This window comes from Trichechus manatus, unplaced genomic scaffold, assembly GCF_000243295.1.
Source record: "Trichechus manatus latirostris isolate Lorelei unplaced genomic scaffold, TriManLat1.0 scaffold00132, whole genome shotgun sequence".
NCBI classification, from domain to species: Eukaryota; Metazoa; Chordata; class Mammalia; order Sirenia; family Trichechidae; genus Trichechus; species Trichechus manatus.
In genome coordinates this window covers 2,592,219-2,612,868 of record NW_004444068.1, presented here as the reverse complement: position 1 = coordinate 2,612,868, position 20,650 = coordinate 2,592,219, and the positions used below count along the sequence as shown (strand labels likewise).

Genomic DNA, 20,650 nt, shown 5'->3' with positions numbered 1-20,650 from the left:
ACTATTTAATGAGAAGCTAATTTGTTCTGTAAACCTTCATCTAAAGTACAATTTAAAAATAAAAAGATTATAGCCTAAAAAAAAAAGAAATCACCTCTGAGAAGAACAGGGGTACAAGCTTTTCCAGTAGAGGAGACGGTGCAAAATCAGCTGGAATATGCTGGATTGTGTTTAAGGAAACAAAAGAAGGCCAGCATGGGAGAGAATAACAGAGGGTAAGGCTGAGACGACTTGAAAACCTAGGCAAGGTCTAGATCACACTGTGGCTTTCTAAGAAAGAATAATGAGTTTGATTTGTATTAGAAGTGCAATGGAGTTTCTGGTCCTGGCCACATTTTTGCAGAGAACAACTAAAAGTCAGATTTAGAGAAAAAAAAATCGGACTGAAGGTATCAGTGAGTTTCCAAGGCAGTCAGGACCGGAGTGGCCAAAGCTAAGGTCCTGGAGAGAAGGGAACCACAATATATAACCTAATGACTGTGTAGGCATTTGAAAAAAATAACACACATACATTTAAATATATTGTCTTAGTTTGCTGGCGCTACCATAACAGAAATACCACAAGTGGATGGCCTTAAAAAATAGAAATTTATTTTCTCACAGTTCTGGAGGCTAAAAGTCCAAGTCAGGATATCAGCCATGTTGACTCCTTCAGTGGACCTCTCTACTAGTTCCCGGTGACTACTGGCAATCCTTGGCCTTACTTTGCATTCCTTGCATACGTCTTCCCCCATGCTTGTCTCTGTGTCTATTCTGCCCTGTTTGTAACTCAGATGTGGTTAGGTTTAAGACCTACCCTACTCTGGTATGGCCTTATTAACATAACAAAAGAAAAACCTAATTTCCAAACAGGATTACATCCAAAGGTACATATTTATTCAGGTAAATATGTATTTAATATATATTTTTAGGGACACAATTCAGTCTATAACAGATGTATATAAACCAGACCCTTTGCCGTCGAGTTGATTCTGACTCATAGCAGCCCTAGAGGACAGAGTAGAACTGCCCCATAGAGTTTCCAAGGAGCACCTGGTGGACTCGAACCGCCTACCTTTTGCTTAGAAGACATAGCTCTTAACCACTACACCACCAGGGTTTCCAGCAGATGTATATATTTTTATTTAGTTCTTAAACCCGTTGCCGTTGAGTCAGTACAACTCACAGTGACCCTATAGGACAGAGTAGAACTGTCCCATAGGGTTTCCAAGGAGCAGCTGGTGGATTCGAACTGCTGACCTTTTGGTTAGCAGCCGAGCTCTTAACTACTGCGCCACCAGAGCGCCATTTAATTCTTAAATAACCACACTTACTTATTAATGGGATGCTTACACCTGTTGAACACTGCACAATTTCTCAAACCTTGGAATCAGATACTACCATTCTCACTTCTTGCCCTATGTTGCTTTTCACACGGTACCTGTTTTTTTTTCACAGCAACCTCCAAAAACCCAGCTTCACAAAGATATGATGTCATTGAAAGGAATGTAGTGCTGTGGTAGTTTTATAATATGCTCACAAATTCTTTCATACGCCTTCCTTTGAGACATGGCGCTTCCTTCTGCTCCTCTCCAGTGTGAGCTGATTTTAGTGACTCTCTTCTAATGAACAGACTGTATGGAAGTGATGGTACATGTCTTCTGAAACGAGGTCAAAAAAGACATTGCAGGTTCCTCACTGCTCTCTCTCTCTCAGATCACTTGCTCTGGGGGAAACCAGCTGCTGTGTCATAAGGTCACTCAAATAGCTCTATGCAGAGGCCCACATGGTAAGAAACTGGCTTCCTGCCAACAGCCGTGTGAGTGAGCCATCTTAGAAGCAGACCCTCTAACCCCAGTCAAGCCTTCAGAGGTTATAGCTCATGCTGGCATCTTGACTGAAACCCCAGGAAAGACCCTGAGTCAGAACCACTCAAATTCCTGACCCACAGAAACTGAGATAATAAATGTGTGTTGTTTTAAGCCACTAAATTTCAGTGTAATTGTTAATTATTAATACAAGCATAATTTAATTTGAAACTGTAAACTACCTCCAACTAGTAGTTTTGCATGTAACAGACGTTGCTGGGATGCCTTGAAATTTTAAAATATTCCACAGTGCTTCTGAGTTTGCTGCAGTGTCCCCAGGCCCCTCAGTGCACAGTTTGGGAACTATGGCTCTAAAACAGGAAGGATTACTAGAGAGAAAGAGGGATATTAAATAATGACAAAAGGATCAACCTACCAGGAAGCCTTAACTGTTCTAAACTTGCAGGCACCTAATAACATAGCATCAAAATACATAAAACCAAAACTGACAGAACTAATTGCAGAAACAAATTCACATCCATACATGTCTCTCAAATAACTGAGAGAATAATAATATTTTAAAAAATTAGTAAAGATACACGCAATGGGAAACCATTGGAGAGCTTTTGGCAAAAGTGTCACGTGATCTGATTTACATTTGAAAAACATCACTGGCTGCCAGGTGGAGAACAGATGAAAGGAGAGCAAGAGGGCTATTGGAGCCATGTGGGAAGAAAAGTGATGGTGGTAGTTGCAGAGAAGAGGAATTCCTTTTTATGTTTGCTTTTCTCAATACCCCATGTCTTGTTTCAATTTCATAGGATGGTCCATCTGGCCTGGGTTCAACAAGGAGAGCCCCTTTTGATGTAAGCCAATAAACACAATATTTATGGACAGTCTGCAGCTAGAAACATTCCCATATGTGAAAGCTCCAATCATTCCCATAAACCTTTGTCTCTGTGAACCCAGTTCAGAGCCCCAACCACGACTACCTTAAGTCATCACATGGCAGCAACTTTTGGGGCTGGATAATTTAAGGGACAAAATCAGTACTGGCTTCCTGTGGCCAGGAGAATACTAGTAATACTAACATCAATAATAATAATAATGAAGTTTATTGAGTATTCCACCACATGCCAGGCATTGTGCTAAGTGCTTTGTACATTTATCTAATCCTTAGAAGGAAATCCTGGTGGTGTAGTAGTTAAGAGTTTGGCTGCTAACCAAAAGGTCGACAGTTCGAATCCACCAGGCACTCCTTGGAAACCCTATGGGGCAGTTCTACTCAGTCCTCTAGGGTCGCTATGAGTTGGCATCGACTCAACGGCAATGGGTTTGGTTTTTGGTTTTTTAATCCTTAAAACAACTATAATCCATTTTGCAGATAGGGAATCAGTGGTGTAAAGAGCTTTTATAACTTATCTAAGGCCACACAATGCCTGGCAAGAATTGCATTTCTAAAGAGATTTATGCCATTTTTATGTCATTATAATTGAGTTCCCTGGGTATCTCACGCTTTTAAAGAATCTAAAAGAAAGGACATGGGCCCACAATTACAGAAATTGGAAATTGAACAAGTCCCTTCAACTAGCTCTATCTTGACTTGCAGTAATCGCTGTTCCCTTTTTAAGATAAATGAAGTACTTTGAGATTTATAGAGAAGGATGTACAGGAATATCTGTCAATTTTTAGTGAGGGAGATGCATTCTGCTCCTTACAAAGACATCTGTGCATTGGGTTTCAGGGTAAGTTACTCTTTTCAGAATCCAGGTGGAATCTAACACAATAAAACAGTGCCAAAAGCAAAGGAAGGAAAAAAACAAAAGGGACACCCCTGCCCATTGTTCCAATTCTTCAAAAGTTTCTGAAAACATATGAGAAGCACTGTGCACAGTCTCAGACATCTGTGTGTCCAGCCATCAAAAGGGACCTGAAAACCAGCATCAACAGTGAACAGATTCTCAAGACGGTGAGTGAACGTATGGTCTCGTTTCCTTATTCTTCTCTGAAATGAACTAACTGAAGTTTACCCCCAAGGAACTTGGATCCCCAGTCCCCTCCAGCCCCAAACTGGCTGTGCCACCCCCTTTGCATTCCAGACTGAATAAAGATCAGAGTCTTCCCCAGGCACTCGGTGGGAGGGGGAGACTAGCACCTCTCCTGCCTTCCCGCTCGACCCTTGGATCTGCCTGTCCATTACTTCAGCAGCCTGCCTGTTCTCACACCACTTCACCATCTGGAATGGTCAACCCTCCTTCCACTCCACATCTGGAAGGCCCCTCTGGAAAGCCGCCGATCTTGTTATCATTGCAAACCCTCCCCTCCCCAGCACGCTGACCACCCACCTGACCCCTCAGAGCTAATGCCTCCTTTCCTTGACCATTGCTGCGTCCACATCATCAATCCACACTTGTGCTTGCCCATGTCTCCCCTTATGAGGCCCATCTCACTTGGAGTGAGGTCAACAAAGTCACAATTCTAACTCCCAAAGTGCTGGATTCCAGAAGAACGTTCTGATGTCATATGTTTTCTGAGATTCAGTCTAGGGACTGGGTGTGAGGGCAAGAGAGGAGAGGAGAGGCTGGCACTGGAACTAAATGGACAGCTATACGGAAGGGGGTGCCTGGGTGGCAAAAACGGTTAATATGCTCAGTTGCTAACCAAAAGGTTGGAGGTCTGAGTCAACCCGGAGGCACCTCGGAAGAAATTCCTGGCAATCCGCTTCTGAAACATCAACCCTTGAAGCCCCTATGGAGCACAGTTCTCTGGCACAAATGGGGTTGCTGTGAATCGGAGTCGACTTGACGGCAGCTGGTAACAAGCAGTGCCCCAAGGACAGACTGGGTAGCTTTACAAGTTTTCTATCACTGCCCTAGAAGGATAGTCTGTTTTAATAATCACATACCTACTAATTTCCTAAAATGTTGAGTGCTAAACAAGACACCAAATTAAACAAAATAATCAAATATAAATAAGTTTTGTCTTTTTTTTAAATCATTATTTTAAGGTGACTTTTATCCAAATTTGTCCTGTCCAGAATTTTCTGGAATGTTTTTTGGGAGTGGGAGGATGATTACATTGAACCTCGCACAAAAAGAGCCACCCGAAGTTCCTCTTTAACCATCTCTATCTCCCCGCACCCCCACCCCAGAATCCCTGGTGGCACAGTGGTTAAGAGCTACTGGCTGCTAACCAAAAAAGGTTGGCAGTTCGAATCCACCAGGCACTCCTTGGAAACCCTGTGGGGCAGTTTTACTCTGTCCTATAGATTCACTATGAGTCGGAATCAGCTCGATGGCAGTGGGTATCTTCCCCCTAAACTCCCACTTCTCAGAGTGGCAGCCCTTCTCTCTCCTCTCCTTCTCTTCAGCCTCTCTCCCCTTACCTCCTCTTCTCCTCCTCCCACCCACATCTGTTCTCCCATATCTTTCTAATCCCTTCTTCAGCGGTTCCCTCTCTAGGCTCACTCACTATCTCCCTGCTCATTCGGTTGGAGGAGCTTCCCAGATCTATCCTTTTCATGGTAAAATCATTACTAATTTATTTTTTCCTACTGTAAGTCTTATAATTAGCCTTCTATTACTTAATCATAAGTTTTGTCCAAATTTCTATTCCTTTCAGCAGTGTTTTCCAAACTTTGTGTGTGTGTGTGTGATTGCTATCCACCATCAGAAATACAACTAACATCATGACCCCCTATATATAAGTGGTGTTCCGCTGGTGTGCAGAGGTACGGCCATAAGCGTTGTTTATGCTGGGTGGGTTGCTTAGGCTGGGTCTTCATTTTGATTTTGAGTAGCATCAAAATAAAAGTTTCATGAGAAATTATTACCCTTACTCCATAAAATGCACTTAGATACTGTCTCTTCTTTTCTATTTTACTTAAAAAAAAAGAAAAAAAAAATGGGTTGCAACCTCTGAATTAATTCCCTGGCCCAATAATGGGCATTAACCTGCTGGAAAATCTCTTCCCTACAGGACTTTTCTTGGGGTCTTACACATAGCAGGAACTTCATAAGTCTGTGTTGAATTATCAGAACAATGCACACTTGATCCAGAATTAATAATTATTTTAAGTGCTCTTCTGTTGTCTAATGACAATATTGCTTTTCTGCATATTCAGATGCATGGAAATCTCTTTATGCTGCCCACCTGTAACTTTTTTCTTACATTCCAGTTTATACTGGTGAAACCGGATGACTCCCAACCAAGCTTCCTACCAGTTTCCTTGGAACCTTTGCTCACGGCAATTCAAGAGGAGTGTTACACTCTGTAGAAAGAGCTGTGCATCTGGGGCCTTCCGCTGAGCAACCCAGAGGTTGCCAGACTTGTGAGTCATGGATTTAAAATGTTTTTTTTTCAAACCTTAAAATTTAGTATAAACATATTGTATCATGTGTTCAACCTGTAGTTCATTTTGTTCCTGACTGATATGCTGCAAAGTTTTCCTTTAAAAAAAAAAAGTATTTTTAATGAAATATTTTAAACTTATATAAAAATACAGTTAATAAGAGAAATGACATCCATGTAGCCACCACCCAGATATAACATGCTTTTTTTTTTTAAGGAATAAAAATTGTAAATATTTACAAATACAATAGGTAAAGCTTAATTTTACTTGCTTTCCCTTTACCTACTTCCCCAGAAGTACCACTAGCTTAAAGCTGATGTGTATGAATCCCATGCATGTTTTCTTTCATAACATATGCATCTGTTTTTATTTACATAAATGGAATTCTATTGCATGTATCCTTTTCTGACTTACTTTTTTACTCACTTTATGTTGTCAAGAATTTTCCATGTTCGTTCATTTTGACTGCTATTATACCATATATAACCTTCATTCATGAAAGATAGTTTTGCTGGGTATACAATTATAGATTAACCATTGTTTTTTGTTTTGTTTGTTTTTTAACTAAGCTTTCATTATTGCTAGTAAGAAGTCACATGTAGGGCTTTGCTTCTGGAGAGGGAAAATCAGGTAATTCAGACCAAGAAGATAATCTAGAAAACACACACACATTAGGCAAGGGATCCAAGGTAGCATGGAGGCCGAGGGAGGAGACATCACCTGGGACAGTTTTTTCTTGGAGGTATTTGATCTAAAGAGGGGGCACTTGAGAAGCTGAACGGTGCTTTTGACAGCCTTGTAATACTAGGAGACACTGATCACTGGGAGAAGCCCTAATTAATCCCCCTTGCTTTGGGTTGGAATAATGAAGGGCTATAGTTCAGGAATAAAGCTGACCCACAGGTAGATGGGTACTCCAGGGATTCTGGCTTAGTTTCTGATCACCTCAAGTCCTGAAATTGGATTAACGGATCCTTGATTGCTGGTGCTCCCAAGGATCCGGAAGAAAATGAAAATACTTCCTGGAAGACAGTTATGTTAACTTGAGTCTCAACTTATGTCTCCAAACAATTTTGTAAAGATAAAGTCAAGCATATCAAATTCCATCTTTACAATGGAAATATAAGACAAAATCAAGATGTTGGCAAAGAACTAAATTGGCCTTGAAGGACTGAAATATATAATAACTGAGATTAAAATCTCAGTGGATGAATTTAACAACATGTCAGGCATATTAGGCAGAAGCAAATGCAAATCCTCTCTGGCAGAATCTATCTTCACCAGAACTGAAAGAATTTCCATAACTATTTTCCATGAAATATGAGCTTACAGTAAAAAAGAAATCAGAAAAACGCACAAAGAAATATCACTATAAGTGGGAGCCATTAGAAGCAATAGCAATATCAGATCCCAAAATAATTCAGAGTATTGTGACTATTAGATACAGGATATAAAATAAGTTCAACATGTTCAAAGAAATAAAATCAGGGATTAAAAAAAAAAAGTAAGAGACTTAAAAATGATCACAAAATGGCCATTACTGTCATCCCCCGATCTCTACCCTCTCCCTCCTCCTTAAAAGTTATTTTATGATAATCAAACATTATAGTTTAGTTTTACATGGGCAAAGGACTTGAACAAACATTTCTCCAAAGAAGATATACAAATGGCCAATAAGCATAGGAAAATATGTTCAACATCATTTGTCATTGATGTTAGCTGCCATCAAGTTGCCCCGTCTCATACGAGTCTCATGCACAAGAGCATTGGACCATTGTAGTCCACAGGGTTTTCATCGGCCTTTTTTCAGAAGTAGATCACCAGGTCGTTCTTCCTAGTTTGTCTTAGTCTGGAAGCTCTGCTGGAACTTGTTCAGCATCACAGCAACATGCAAGCCTCCACTGACAGACAGGTGGTGGCTGCACATGAGGTGCATTGGTTAGAAATCAAACCAAGGTCCCCATCATGGAAGGTGAGAATTCTACCACTGACCCACTTTGGCCTTCTCATTAGCCATTAAGCCATTGCCATTGAGTTGATTCTGACTCACAGCAACCCTATAGGACAGAGCAGAACTGCCCCATCGAGTTTCCAAGGAGTGGCTGGTGGATTCCAGCTACCGACCTTTGGGTTAACAGCCGAACGCTTAACCACTGCACCACCAGTGCTCCTGTTAGCCATTAGAGAAATGCAGGTCAAAACCACAATGAGATACCACTTCACACTCACTAGGATGGCTATTATTAAAAAAACAGAATCATAAGTGTTAGTGAGGTAGTGGGAGATATTGGAACCCTCCTATGTGGCTGGTGGGATTGTAAATGGTGCGGCCGCTGGAGAAAACACTTCAGCGGTTCCTAAAAAAGTTAAATACAGAATTACCGTATGACCCAGCAATTCCACTACTAGGCATATATCCAATGAATTTTTTAAAAAGACATTTTTAATATGTAGCCAGCATTTTTAGTTGTTTTTATTTAGAGGGTCCATCATGGTACCCAGTCCATCCAACTGCTGGAAATAGAATATTGTCCATGCATGTTAAAAGTGTTCCTTAACTTTGTGTATACTCTCAACAACAAAATATAAAAAATAACTCACACAAAGGTTAGTTAGTTTTGAGGTTGATCAATACATTCATGCTTCAGCTGAAAAAAAAAACAAGTGCTGCTTAACAGTTCCTTAAAATTTAGCCCTGTTGATTAATCTGGGGGCTGCTGAAGACTTCTGTTTCAGTGCACAGGTGGCTGAGGTCCTTCTGAGGGGCCTGGTCAAGAGTCTGTTTTGCTCAAACCAATGTTAGCATAGACACTGATGTGCCACATTGACTCCTTAGTCTGAAATACGGGCTGAGATACCCAACCCAACAGTCAAACAGGGCGTGCTCTAATTAAAGAGGCCTTGGGCACCAGCTCTATAGTTTAGGTAGCAAGTGTCTTTTTATTCTCAACCAAGGTATAATTGGGAATCCTGTAGCTGACCAACATGCCGTTAACGCAAAAAACCCTAAATCCTCCAAACTCCACCAAAGCCTCTTGTTGGCCTAAATTCTGAATTGAAGGAACCTTCAGGTTGTGGTCATTCTAATTGCTGAAAGGTGGCCTTTGTGACATTCTCGTGATTTGTCCTTTTAAATATCTCCCTTTATCTGTTAGGGTAGTGATTTAACTGTCATTGGTATCCTTTGTCACCACAAGAAATGTCATCCCAGCTATTCTACTCTTAGGTCTACACGCGAGACTTGAAAGCTGTGATACAAACAGACACGTGTCCAGCGCTACTCACAACAGCCAAAAGGTGGGAACGACCAACGTGTCCGCCAACAGATGAATGGATAAACAAAATGTGGTGTGTATATAAAAAGAAACAAAGTCCTGTTACATGCCACAACATGGATGAACCTTGAAAGCATTATGCTGAGCGAAATAAGTCAGTCACAAAGGACAAGTACTGTATGATCTCATTTTTATGAAATAAGCAAATACATAGAAACCAAAGCTTATCAGTGGTTCCCAGGGGTGGGAGGGAGAGGGGAGGGGGAGTTTTTCCCTAGGGGGCAGCGAGTTTATGTTAATGGTGGTGGAATAATTTGGAAAATTACTAGCTAAAACGGTCACACAGCTTGAATAATGTAATCAATGTCACTGAGTTATACTCACAGGAATTGTTGAATTGGTGTATGTTTTGTATGCATATTTTCACCACAACAAAAATTAACAAAAAGAAAGAAAAGAAACGACCTTACCACGTTCAGGAGCCTGAGAGAACATGAGATGGCTCAAGGGTTGTTACCATCCCGTCCAGATGCCTCAAGATGAGAAAGAGCTCATTGCTGAATTTGCACAGTCCAGCTCTGAATGAAGGAGCCCTTGTGGCGCAGTGGTTAAAGCGCTTGGCTGCTAACCAGAAGGTCAGCAGTTTGAACCCACCAGCTGTTCCTCGGGAGAAAGATGTGGCAAACTACTTCCATAAAGATTTACAGCCTTGGAAACCCTCTGGGGCATTCTACTGCTATAGGGTCGCTGTAAGTCAGAACCGACTCAACAGCAGTGGGTTTTTTTGGGGGGGGATTTAGTTCTGAATGGACCTTCAAATCCTAAGTATATCTGTGATTACGAATGACAGATCATTTAACTATTAAAATTTTTATACACTTCTCAACTAAAAAGAGCACAACCATAGGAAGATAAATTTGTGGGTTAGAATATCAGCATCTAAAAAGATTTGTGATATGTAAGATCTCATCATAAAGCTTGATGTTTCCCACAGAATTCTTCAATAAGTCTTCGTTTTATTGGCAGTTATTTTTATTTACATGCCACTTTTTCCCTAGATAAACAGAAAGTTATCTTAGAGGCCAAAATGTTGATGAGGTTAACATGATTGACTTTTAAACAACACATTAAAGCACACACAGATTTGTCTTCATTGTGTAAGCCCTTTTTTACTTCACATTCTTAGGTGCTGTTTCTGGAATCGAAGGGACGTACGGCTTACCCATTCACCACATTGGAAATCATTGACTGCCAGATGGATCCCTGGTCTCTAGGGCCACTGGGGAAGGCTCTGCAGTTCAGCAGCTTGCTGTCTCTTGTCCTGGATTACTGCAAGTAAGGATGGAATACTGAGCTCCTGCAGGGCTGTTTCTGCTGTTGTCTGGGGGCTGGCGGGAAGGGCTGAATGAAGAGACTCTAAAACCTCCTTAGAGTTAATGGTGCTGAGTAGACGCTAGAGCTCTCAGAAAGAGTCTCTATTCTTTCATTTATTCTTTCAACAAATACTGTATGAGGATGCTCATGGGTAACGAAGATGCAAATATTTATAAGGCAATGCTGCTGCCCAAGGACGTTTCTGATATATAAGGGAGAGGAGGGAATCCCAAATGGTTGAGTGTCACAAATGGTTAAAGTGCTCGGCTGCTAACTGAAAGGCTGGAGGTTCAGATCCACCCAGAGGTGCTTCGTAAGAAAGGCCTGGTGATCTACTTCCTAAAAATCAGCCATTGAAGACCCTATGGAGCACAGTTGCCATAGGATAGCCGTAAATTAGTATCAGCTAGGCGGCAACTGTTTGTTTTTGTTTTTATGGGAGAGGACACATTCCCTTGGTTATATATAATACAAAGTAGAAAGTCTGACTGTCACAAAAGATGTCTATATAAATGTTTGTGGTAGTTTAGATAAAGAAAGCCACAGTTCCCTGGGTGATGGGTTGAACATTTACCAGGAGAGAAATGGAAAGAAAGGTGTGGTGCTATGGAAGGGCAGAGCAAGTCCTTCAGATGACTCGGCCCCCAAGTGTGCAGGGTCTCCTCAACGCCGTAGTGGTGACAACGGGCAAATGCATCAGCAAAAGCTGCGAGAAAGAGTTCTCTGCTGAGGTGCAAGGGTTTCCTCACATCGTTCTCCAGGTTTCTGAAATGCAGGAAGGAGCATTAGGCAGTGTCTTTGAGCACAGGGCAGCTGAAGGCCAGTGTCCCCAGGACACCACCGCAGTGACTGCAGGGTCTGCGTGGGGGTCTCCCTCACCAGCTTCCACACTGCACTCGGCGGAACCAGGCCCGCTGCTAAGGGACCCCTCTAGACCCCAGCTCCTGGGAGGGACACTGAGACCTGTGCTGATGGGAAGAAAGAAGGAATTCCCATCTTTAGCAAATAGCTTATTTTAACTGTTAGTTGGAACCTGCTCCTGCTGCTGCTAAGACACCTAGAAACCCTCAGGATTGGGGCGCTAGGCTTCACCGCCCAGATCTCAGCGCTGGTTAGCGGCCCTCCAGGGACTGCACTTCTTTCCTCACTGTCTTCTCTGACAGACTGAGGTCTGCCAGACAAGATGCCCTTCTTTCTTGCGCACACTGCATTCCCACACTCACCACGGCAGCCGGCACATAGTGGGCCCTCAACACTTACTTGTTGAATTAATTAATAAATTTTAGAAGTTATTTCTGGGGGGGGGAAATACTAAATAGATAAGTGGTATCTTGGGTGAAGGGTGAGACAGTACACAATACAGGGGAAACTAGCACAACTTGTACAAGGAAAGGTCATGGAAGCCCCATAGACACATCCAAACTCCCTGAGGGACTGAATTGCTGGGTGGAGGGCTGTGGGGACCATGGTCTAGGAGGAACATCTAGCTCAATTGGCATAACACAGTTTATAAAGACAATGTTCTACAGTCTACCTTGGTGAGTAGTGTCTGAGGTCTTAAAAGCCTGTGAGCGGTCATCTAAGATATTCCACTGGTCTCATCCCTTCGGGAGCAAGGGAGAATGAAGAGAACAGGATACAAGGAAAAGATTAGTCTGAAGGACTAATTGTCCACAGCTACCAAGGCCTCCACTGGACTGAGTCCAGTACAGCTAGATGGTGCCCGGCTACCACCACTGACTGCTCTGACCAGGATCACAACAGAGGATTCTGGACAGAGCTGGAGAAGGACGTAGAGCATAATTCTAACTCACAAAAAAAGACCAGATTTACTGGCCTAAAGGAGACTGGAGAAACCCCGAGAGTATGGCCCCCAGACACCCTTTTAGCTCAGTGGTGAAGTCACTTCCGAGGTTCACCGTTCAGCCTGGGAGTGGACAGCCCCAGGAAACCAAATGGGACTCATGAGGTACAGGAGTCCAGTGACAAGGACCAGAAGGCAGAAGGGGACAAGGAAGCCGGTGATAGGGAACCCAAGGTTGAGTAAGGATATTGTTGATGTGTTGTGAGATTGTCATAGGGCAACATTTGTAGTAACTGTTAAATGAGAAACTGTTTTGTTCTGTAAGCCTTCATCTTAAGTGAGAACAGCAGCACAATTGGAAGAGCGTAGTCAGTGTCACTGAACTGTGCATGTAGAAATTTTTGAAATGGTGTATCTTTGGCTATGTATATTTTCACCAAAAAAAAAGGTTGAGAAGTTAGAGGGTTGACATGTTGTGGGGTTGTTAACAGATGTCATAAAACAATATGTGTACTACTGTTTCATGAGAAACTATTTGTTCTGTAAGCCTTCACCTGAAGTACAATAAAAAATCAAAAAATTAAAAAAAAAAAGTTATTTCTGTTAATACTACCTACCTTGCCTTAAAGTTCAAGACTTGATATTACAAGTTCCTTGAAGATGTCGCTTTACTTCACTGAACCTCAGCTTCCTGACTCATAACATGTTAATACCTACCTCCAGAGGCTGCTGCGGGCATAGTGAGACCATACATGTGATTTCACTTTGCGAACTCAAGGACTGTGCAATACAAAGCGAGAGAGTAGCCGGCGCCTGTGAAAGGGGAGGCAAGTGGTGGAACTTTCCTGAGCCTGCTCTGAACACACTTAAAGGGCTCCTTTCTCACAAAGTCCTGGTGCTGCTGGGGTCTTCCCAGACTCCTCCTGGCCCTGCCAGCTGGGCCATCTCTCTTGTCTCTGTGATGGTCGCCTCCAGGATCCAGAGCTTGTTTCCCCTCTGCTCCCCTGAATGGATACTTCCAACTGTCCACTGCTCGCTTTTCCCAGGAGACAGACTCCGGGCCTCTTTCCTCCACAGCTACCCCACCCTCACAGCCAGCCCTGGCCTGGAAGCAGGGATAGATGTGAGGGAGTAGGGTTGGAAAGATTAAGAGGTGACAGGGATGAGAGGAAGTGACACATTTTGGTTGTCCCAGTGGTTCCTGCTGAAAGGAGCAAAAACCAAAAAAAAAAAAAGAAACCAAAACAAACAAACCCAATGCCATCAGGTTGATTCTGACTTATGGCGACCCTATGTGTTACAGAGTAGAACTGAGCTTCATAGGGTTTTCTTGGCTATGATCTTTATGGAAGCAGATTGCCAAACCTTTCTTTCACGGTGCCAGGTGGGTTCAAACCACCAACCTTTAGGTTGGTATTTGAGTGCAAACTGTTTGCACTATCCCGGGACCTCTGGGTGCTATTAGCCATTTGCTATAACTGTTAACAATTAGCTATAGCAAATGGTTACCGCTTCTCACTGGCCCCAGAGAGTGCTTTGAAATTAATGATCCAATGGCTGACGTAGGTTTTAAAGGCCACTAATTTGTTCTTGTCATTTCTTTTTAGATTTGGAAATGAGGAAACAGAGTATTTTCTCAGGTCTGGAGAACAGCCAAAGGCTTCAAGGCCTCAGTCTGCGTTACTGCAGTCTGGGGCCACAGAGCGGGCCAAGGCTGGGTGCTGTCATAAGCCGTAGTGCCATTTGGTAAGGCACGTCCCCAGCTTCCCCCGCTCATCTTGGCACTGCTCCATCTTGAGTTACACAACCTGCTTATTTAAAAAGCCTACCAGCCCATGACTTCCCGTGATTTCTCATTGTGATTTTAATCATCTTGTTCCTCCCCCTCTAGGTTTTTGTTTTCTGCTAATTATCAGAGAAAGTCCTTTTAGTTAAGTTTGAGAATCAGGGTGTAATGCTGAATGCATGTTTTTACCAGCTGCCATTGTTCCTAGGTCTGCTTTTATGACCTTTGATTTTATGGGGAAAAAAAGGAAGAAAAAAAAAAAACCTGTTGCCATCGAATCGATTCTGACTCATAGGGACACTATAGGACAGAGTAGAACTGGCCCAGAGGGTTTCCAAGGAGCGGATGGTGGATTTGAACTGCCAACCTTTTGGTTGGCAGCTGAGCTGTTAACCACTGTGCCACCAAGGCTCCATAATTTTATGAAAGGAAGACCCCAAATCCAAATTTCAGGAGGTAGAAATAACATCAAATGAATGATGTATTTTGTCCCCTTCCCCCAGTGAGCTGCATCTTGATGGCAATTACTTGCAATGTTCCGGAGCCCTGGCTCTGCTCAGACCCCTAGCAGAGTATGCAGAGATGCAGAGGAAAGACCAGTCAGCCACATCCTCACCAGATACCAAAAAGCCCCCTCAGCTTCTCCAAAGTAAGTGCTGGGAACTTGGCACCAAACTCCTCATGAGGCCACCTAAACAGGAAACTTTGTTTTGTGATTAAAGATGACCTTCCAAATGGACAATGGAGATTCTTCTTCCTGAGCTGTCAATTAGAACTCTTAAGGTTGAAAGTAGCAGCAACCCTAATAGTAAGGACAAACAGCAAGTTAATAAGTTCACCTAACTGGGAGGTCCATGAGTGGAGCTGTCTTCAGAGATGGTGAATTTCTTGGGCTTAACCTATGTCATCAGGAGACCCTGAGTTTGCTTTTCTTGAAGCTACTTCACTTCCCTTGTGAGGGTTGGCCTTCTTCCTTCCCCGAGGAGATGGGTTTGCAAGCAGGAAGAGTCCGTTGATGTGACTGCCAGTTGTCCCAGAGCTGTATCATCACAACTATAATCAATAGGGAAGTGTGAGCCTCTTTCTTCCAGTGACTATGTGTCAAATCCCATAGATAGGGCTCTAATTGGCTTTTCTTGGGTCACGTGCCTGTCCCTAGGACCAATCCCTAAGGTCTGGGCCATGGTTAATTGTGATTGGCCAGGACTGATGGCACACCTGTTCTGCAGGGAGGGTGGAGCACTGTGATTGGCAGCCCTGGGTACCAGAATTACATGATTTGCAGTGGGGGAGTGGAAATCCCCCAGAGAAGTAGACAAATGGGGAGGCTAGATGCAGGATACAAAAAAACAGCCACTTACTCCCCTATAAATGGCTTTTCATTTATTTGTTTTAATAGGTCCCAAGTACATATACGTATGACCATTTTTAATAACTGGCAACAGGTATCTATAGTACATAGTCAATAGCATAGACCTGGGTTCAAATCCTGTTCAAGCTGTGTGTTACTTTGGGTAAGTTATCAAATTGATCCAACTTCAGCTTCTTCAGCTGCAAAATGAATATAATGACAACTACCTCATAGGGGTTTGTAAGGATTAATTGATATAATGTCAAGTAGCTGACGTGATGTCTTGCACATAGTAAGTACTTGAGGGATATTAACTATCACCATCATCATCATTACAACAATAACTTTTTTTTAGTTTTTTTTTTGTTGTTGTTGTACTTAAATGAAGGTTTACAGAGCAAATTAGTTTCTTGTTAAACAATTAATACACGTATTGTTTTGTGACATTGGTTGCCAACCCCACGACAGGTCAACACTCTCCCCTTCTCAACGTTGGGTTCCCCGTTACCAGCTTTCCAGTCCCCTCTGGGCTTCTAGTCCTTGCCCCTGGGCTGGTGTACCCATTTAGTCTCGTTTTGTTTTATGGGCCTGTTTAATCTTTGGCTGAAGAGTGAACCTCGGGAGTGACCTCAGTACTGAGTTAAAAGGGTGTCCAGGGGCCATACTCTTGCGGTTTCTCCAGTCTCTGTCAGACCAGTTAAGTCTGGTCTTTTTTTGTGGATTAGAATTTTGTTCTACATTTTTCTCCAGCTGTGTCCAGAACCCTCTATTGTGATCCCTGTCAGAACAGTCAGTGGTGGTAGCCAGGCACCATCTAGTTGTGCTGGACTCAGTCTGGTGGAGGCTGTGGTAGTTGTGGTCCATTAGTCCTTTGGACTAATCCTTCCCTCATGTCTTTGATTTTCTTCATTTTTCCTTGCTCCAGACGGGATAGGACCAGTGGAATATCTTAGATGGCTGTTCACAAGCTTTCAAGACCCAGACGCTACTCACCAAAGTAGGATGTAGAACATTTTCTTTATAAACTATGCTATGCCAGTTGAGCTAGATGTCCTCGGAGACCATGGTCCGCAGCCCTCAGCCCAGTAATTCGGACCCTCAGGGAATTTAGGTATGTCTATGAAGCGTCCATGACCTTGCCTTGGTCAAGTTGTGCTGACTTCCCCAGTGTTATCTACTGTCTTACCCTTCACCAAAGTTACCACTTACCTGTTGTCTATTTAGTGTTTTTCCCTCCCTACGCCTCCCTTTCCTAGTAACAATGGGAGATTATTTCTTTCTGTGTGTAACCTGTTTCATGAGTTTTTATAATAGCAACAACAATAACTTTTTCCATTTGATGAACATAGGCACTCTACTTGCTAGAAAAAAATGAAGATGAAGAGCAGAAGTAAAAGCTACTTTGTGGAAACAAAAGCAGAGAACAGTGAAACTAACAAAGGTTTCAAAATACAATGGTTATCACCTATTTAGGGACTTTCATGGTATCAGAATGATATAGGTTATTTGTTGAATTTTATAATTTTCAGACTGCCAACCTTTTGGTTAGCAGCCGAACGCTTAACCACTGGAGCCACCAGGGCTCCTATTTTTTACCAACATTCTTGTAAAAAGTTATAGTCCTATTTATAAAGTCAAAATCAACTCAATGGGTATAGTATAACATTGGAGTCTAAATAACTAAGTGGACCTATTTTTTTTTTTTTTTAAATATTTGGAAAAGTAAAAGCACCGTCCAAGGGCTTGGGCATGTGTCAGGCAGGGACAGGTGTGAGGCAATGGGGCTGGAAAGATAAAGAGGTGAACAAGGATGAAAGGAAGTAACATATTTTGGTTGCCCCGGGTGGTTCCTGCTGAAGGGAGCAAAAACCAAAAAATCAAACGAAAACAAACCCAGTGCTATCAGGTCAATTCTGACTTATTTATGGTGACCCCATTTGTTACAGAGCACAAATGAGCTTCATTAAACAATTAATACACATATTGCTTCATGGCACTGGTTGCCAACCCCGCGACGTGTCAACACTCCCCTTCTTGACCTCGAGTTCCCTATTTCCATGCATCCAGCTTTGAAACTACGGAACGCTTCACAAATTTGCACCATCATCCTTGCGCGGAGGCCATGTTAATCTTCTCTGTATCCCGTAAATTGTAGTATATGTGCCTCTGAGGCGGACACTAGGCTGGAAATCTTATCTTTTGCAATGTTTTAAATTTAAGAAGAAAAAGTTTAGATATCAACCTGTCCTTTAGCTCAACCTCCCAGACTCCTGATCCCTGTCCTTTACAACACTGGTTTTGAAACGGGGTACACAAAGACTTTCTACGGGGTGTGCTGGGGGGAGCTGCAGAGGATTTTTTAAAAATTTCCAGATTCTCAACTTTCATCAAGACCCAGTGCCTGTGGTTAAATGTCCTTGGTTACAATCATTCTTCTCCTACTCCAAAATCTTAGCAGGGTGTCTTGCCCTGGGGTGTAAAAACCAAGAGACAATTCAAAATACTAACCTAAGTGTTGAGAAAGTGAACAGCTCTAATAACTCAGTGATAAACAATTTTTCCCACCTCAGGTAGTTTTCAATTTTTGCTATTAACAAAATTGAAGAAGTTGTTAACTGATCATTTAAAAACATTTTTGTGTGTGTGTGTGGTAGACCATTATGTGATTTTCAGCATATAACTCAGGAGTTCAAAAGACTGAGTAATAATACTGTGACAAAATTCAATCTAGGATTGCCCAATTAAATTAGAATTTCAGATAAACAACAATTATTTTTTAGTATAAATTTGTCCCATAAGGGACATACTTATACTAAAAAAATTATTTGTTGTTTATCTAACGTTTAGATTTAATGAGGTGTCCTGTATTTTTTGAGGGGGTGCTAAATCTGGCAAAGGAGCCCTGGTGATGCAGTGATTAAGCGCTCGGCTGCTAACCTCAAGGTCGACAGTTCAAACCTATCAGCTGCTCTGCAAGACAAAAATATGGCAGTCTGCTTCCGTAAAGATTACAGTCTTGGAAACCCTATGGGGCAGTTCTACTCTGTCCTATATGGTGGCTATGAGTTGGAATCAACTCCACAGCAATGGATGGGTTTTTAAATCTGGCAAGCCAATTCCATTCCTATCTTGTGCTGTCACAGTATAGGGAGAGCAATTAGGGTCACCTAACACCCCTGATTCCCCATGTCCATTCAACCAGCTCCTAACCCTCTCTGCCTTCTCATCTCCCCTCTGGACAGAAGCTGCCCATTTAGTCTCATGTATCTACTTGAGCTAAGAAGCACACTCTTCACAAGTATCATTTTATGTCCCAAAGTCCAGTCCAATCTTTGTCTGAAAAGTTGACCTCGGAAATTGTTTTAGTTCTGGGCTGATAGAGAATCCGGGGGCCATGCTTTCCGGGGTTCCTCCAGTCTCAGTCAGACCATTAAGTCTGATCTTCTTTTTACTAGAATTTGAGTTCTGCACCCCACCTTTCTCCTGCTCCATCAGGGACTCTCTGTTGTGTTCCCTGTCAGAACAGTCATTGGTGGTAGCCGGGTACCATCTAGTTCTTCTGGTCTCAGGCTGATGAAGTCTCTGGTTTATGCGGCCCTTTCTGTCTCTAGGGCTAATACTTTCCTTGTGTCTTTGGTGTTCTTCATTCTCCTTTACTCCAGGTGGTTGGGACCAATTGATGCATCTTAGATGGCTGCTTGCTAGCTTTTAAGACCCCAGACGCCACTCACCAAAGTAGGATGCAGAACATTTTCTTAATAAGCTTTGTTATGCCAATTGACCTAGATGTCCCCTGAAAGCATGGTCCCCAGACCCCCACCCCTGCTACTTTGTCCTTCAAAGTGTTTGATTGTATTCAGGAAACTTCTCAGCTTTGGTTTCGTCCAGTTGTACTGACTTCCCCTATATTGCGTGCTGTCCTTCCCTTCACCTAAGATAATTCTTATCTACTATCTAGTTAGTGAATAACCCTCACCCTCCCTCCCCACCCTCGTAACCATCAAGGAATGTTTTCTTCTGTGTTTAAACCTTTTCTTGAGTTCTTATAATAGTGGTCTTATACAATATTTGTTCTTCTGTGACTGACTAAATTCATTCAGCATAATGCCCTCCAGATTCCTCCATGTTGTAAGATGTTTCACAACTTCATTGTTGTTCTTTATGGTTGCATAGTATTCCATTGTGTGGATATACCATAATTTGCTTACCCATTCGTCCGTTGATGGGCACCTAAGTTGTTTTCATCTTTTTGCTATTGTGAACAGTGCTGCAATGAACATGGCTGTGCATATATCTATTCATGTGACGGCTCTTATTTCTCTAGGATATATTCCAAGGAGCAGGATAGCTGGATCCTATGGTACTTCTATTTCTAGCTTTTTAAGGAAGCGCCAAATCGATTTCCAAAGTGGTTGTACCATTTTGCATTCCCACCAACAGTGTATAAGTGTTCCAGTCTCTCCACAACCTCTCCAGCATTTATTGTTTTGTGTTTTTTGGATTAATGCTTGACTTGTTGGTGTGAGATGATATCTCATTGTAGTTTTGATCTACATTTCTCTAATGGCTAATGATTGTGAGCATTTCTTCACGTGTCTGTTAGCTGCCTGAATATCTTCTTTGGTGAAGTGTCTGTTCATATCCTTTGCCCATTTTTTAATTGGATTATTTGTCTTTCTGTTGTTGAGATTTTGCAGTATCTTGTAGATTTTAGAGATTAGATGCTGATCAGATTTGCCGTAACCAAAAATTTTTTCCCAGTCTGTAGGTTGTCTTTTTACTCCTTCGGTGAAGTCTTTTGATGAGCATGAATGTTTGATTTTTAGGAGCTCCCAGTTATCTAGTCTCTCTTCTGGTGCTTATGCATTGTTCCTTATGGTTTGTATTCTGTTTATGCCATGTATTAGGGCTCCTAGCATTGT

The 20,650-nt window shown here is 42.3% G+C and overlaps 1 non-coding gene across 1 annotated transcript; it reads right to left on the bottom strand.

The window, feature by feature from the left end:
* Positions 1 to 17,799: 17,799 nt before the first annotated feature.
* On the bottom strand, positions 17,800 to 17,907 carry LOC111822134 (U6 spliceosomal RNA). The gene has a single exon (XR_002825407.1). It is a non-coding gene; the product is annotated as a U6 spliceosomal RNA (small nuclear RNA).
* Between the last annotated feature and the right edge of the window lie 2,743 nt (positions 17,908 to 20,650).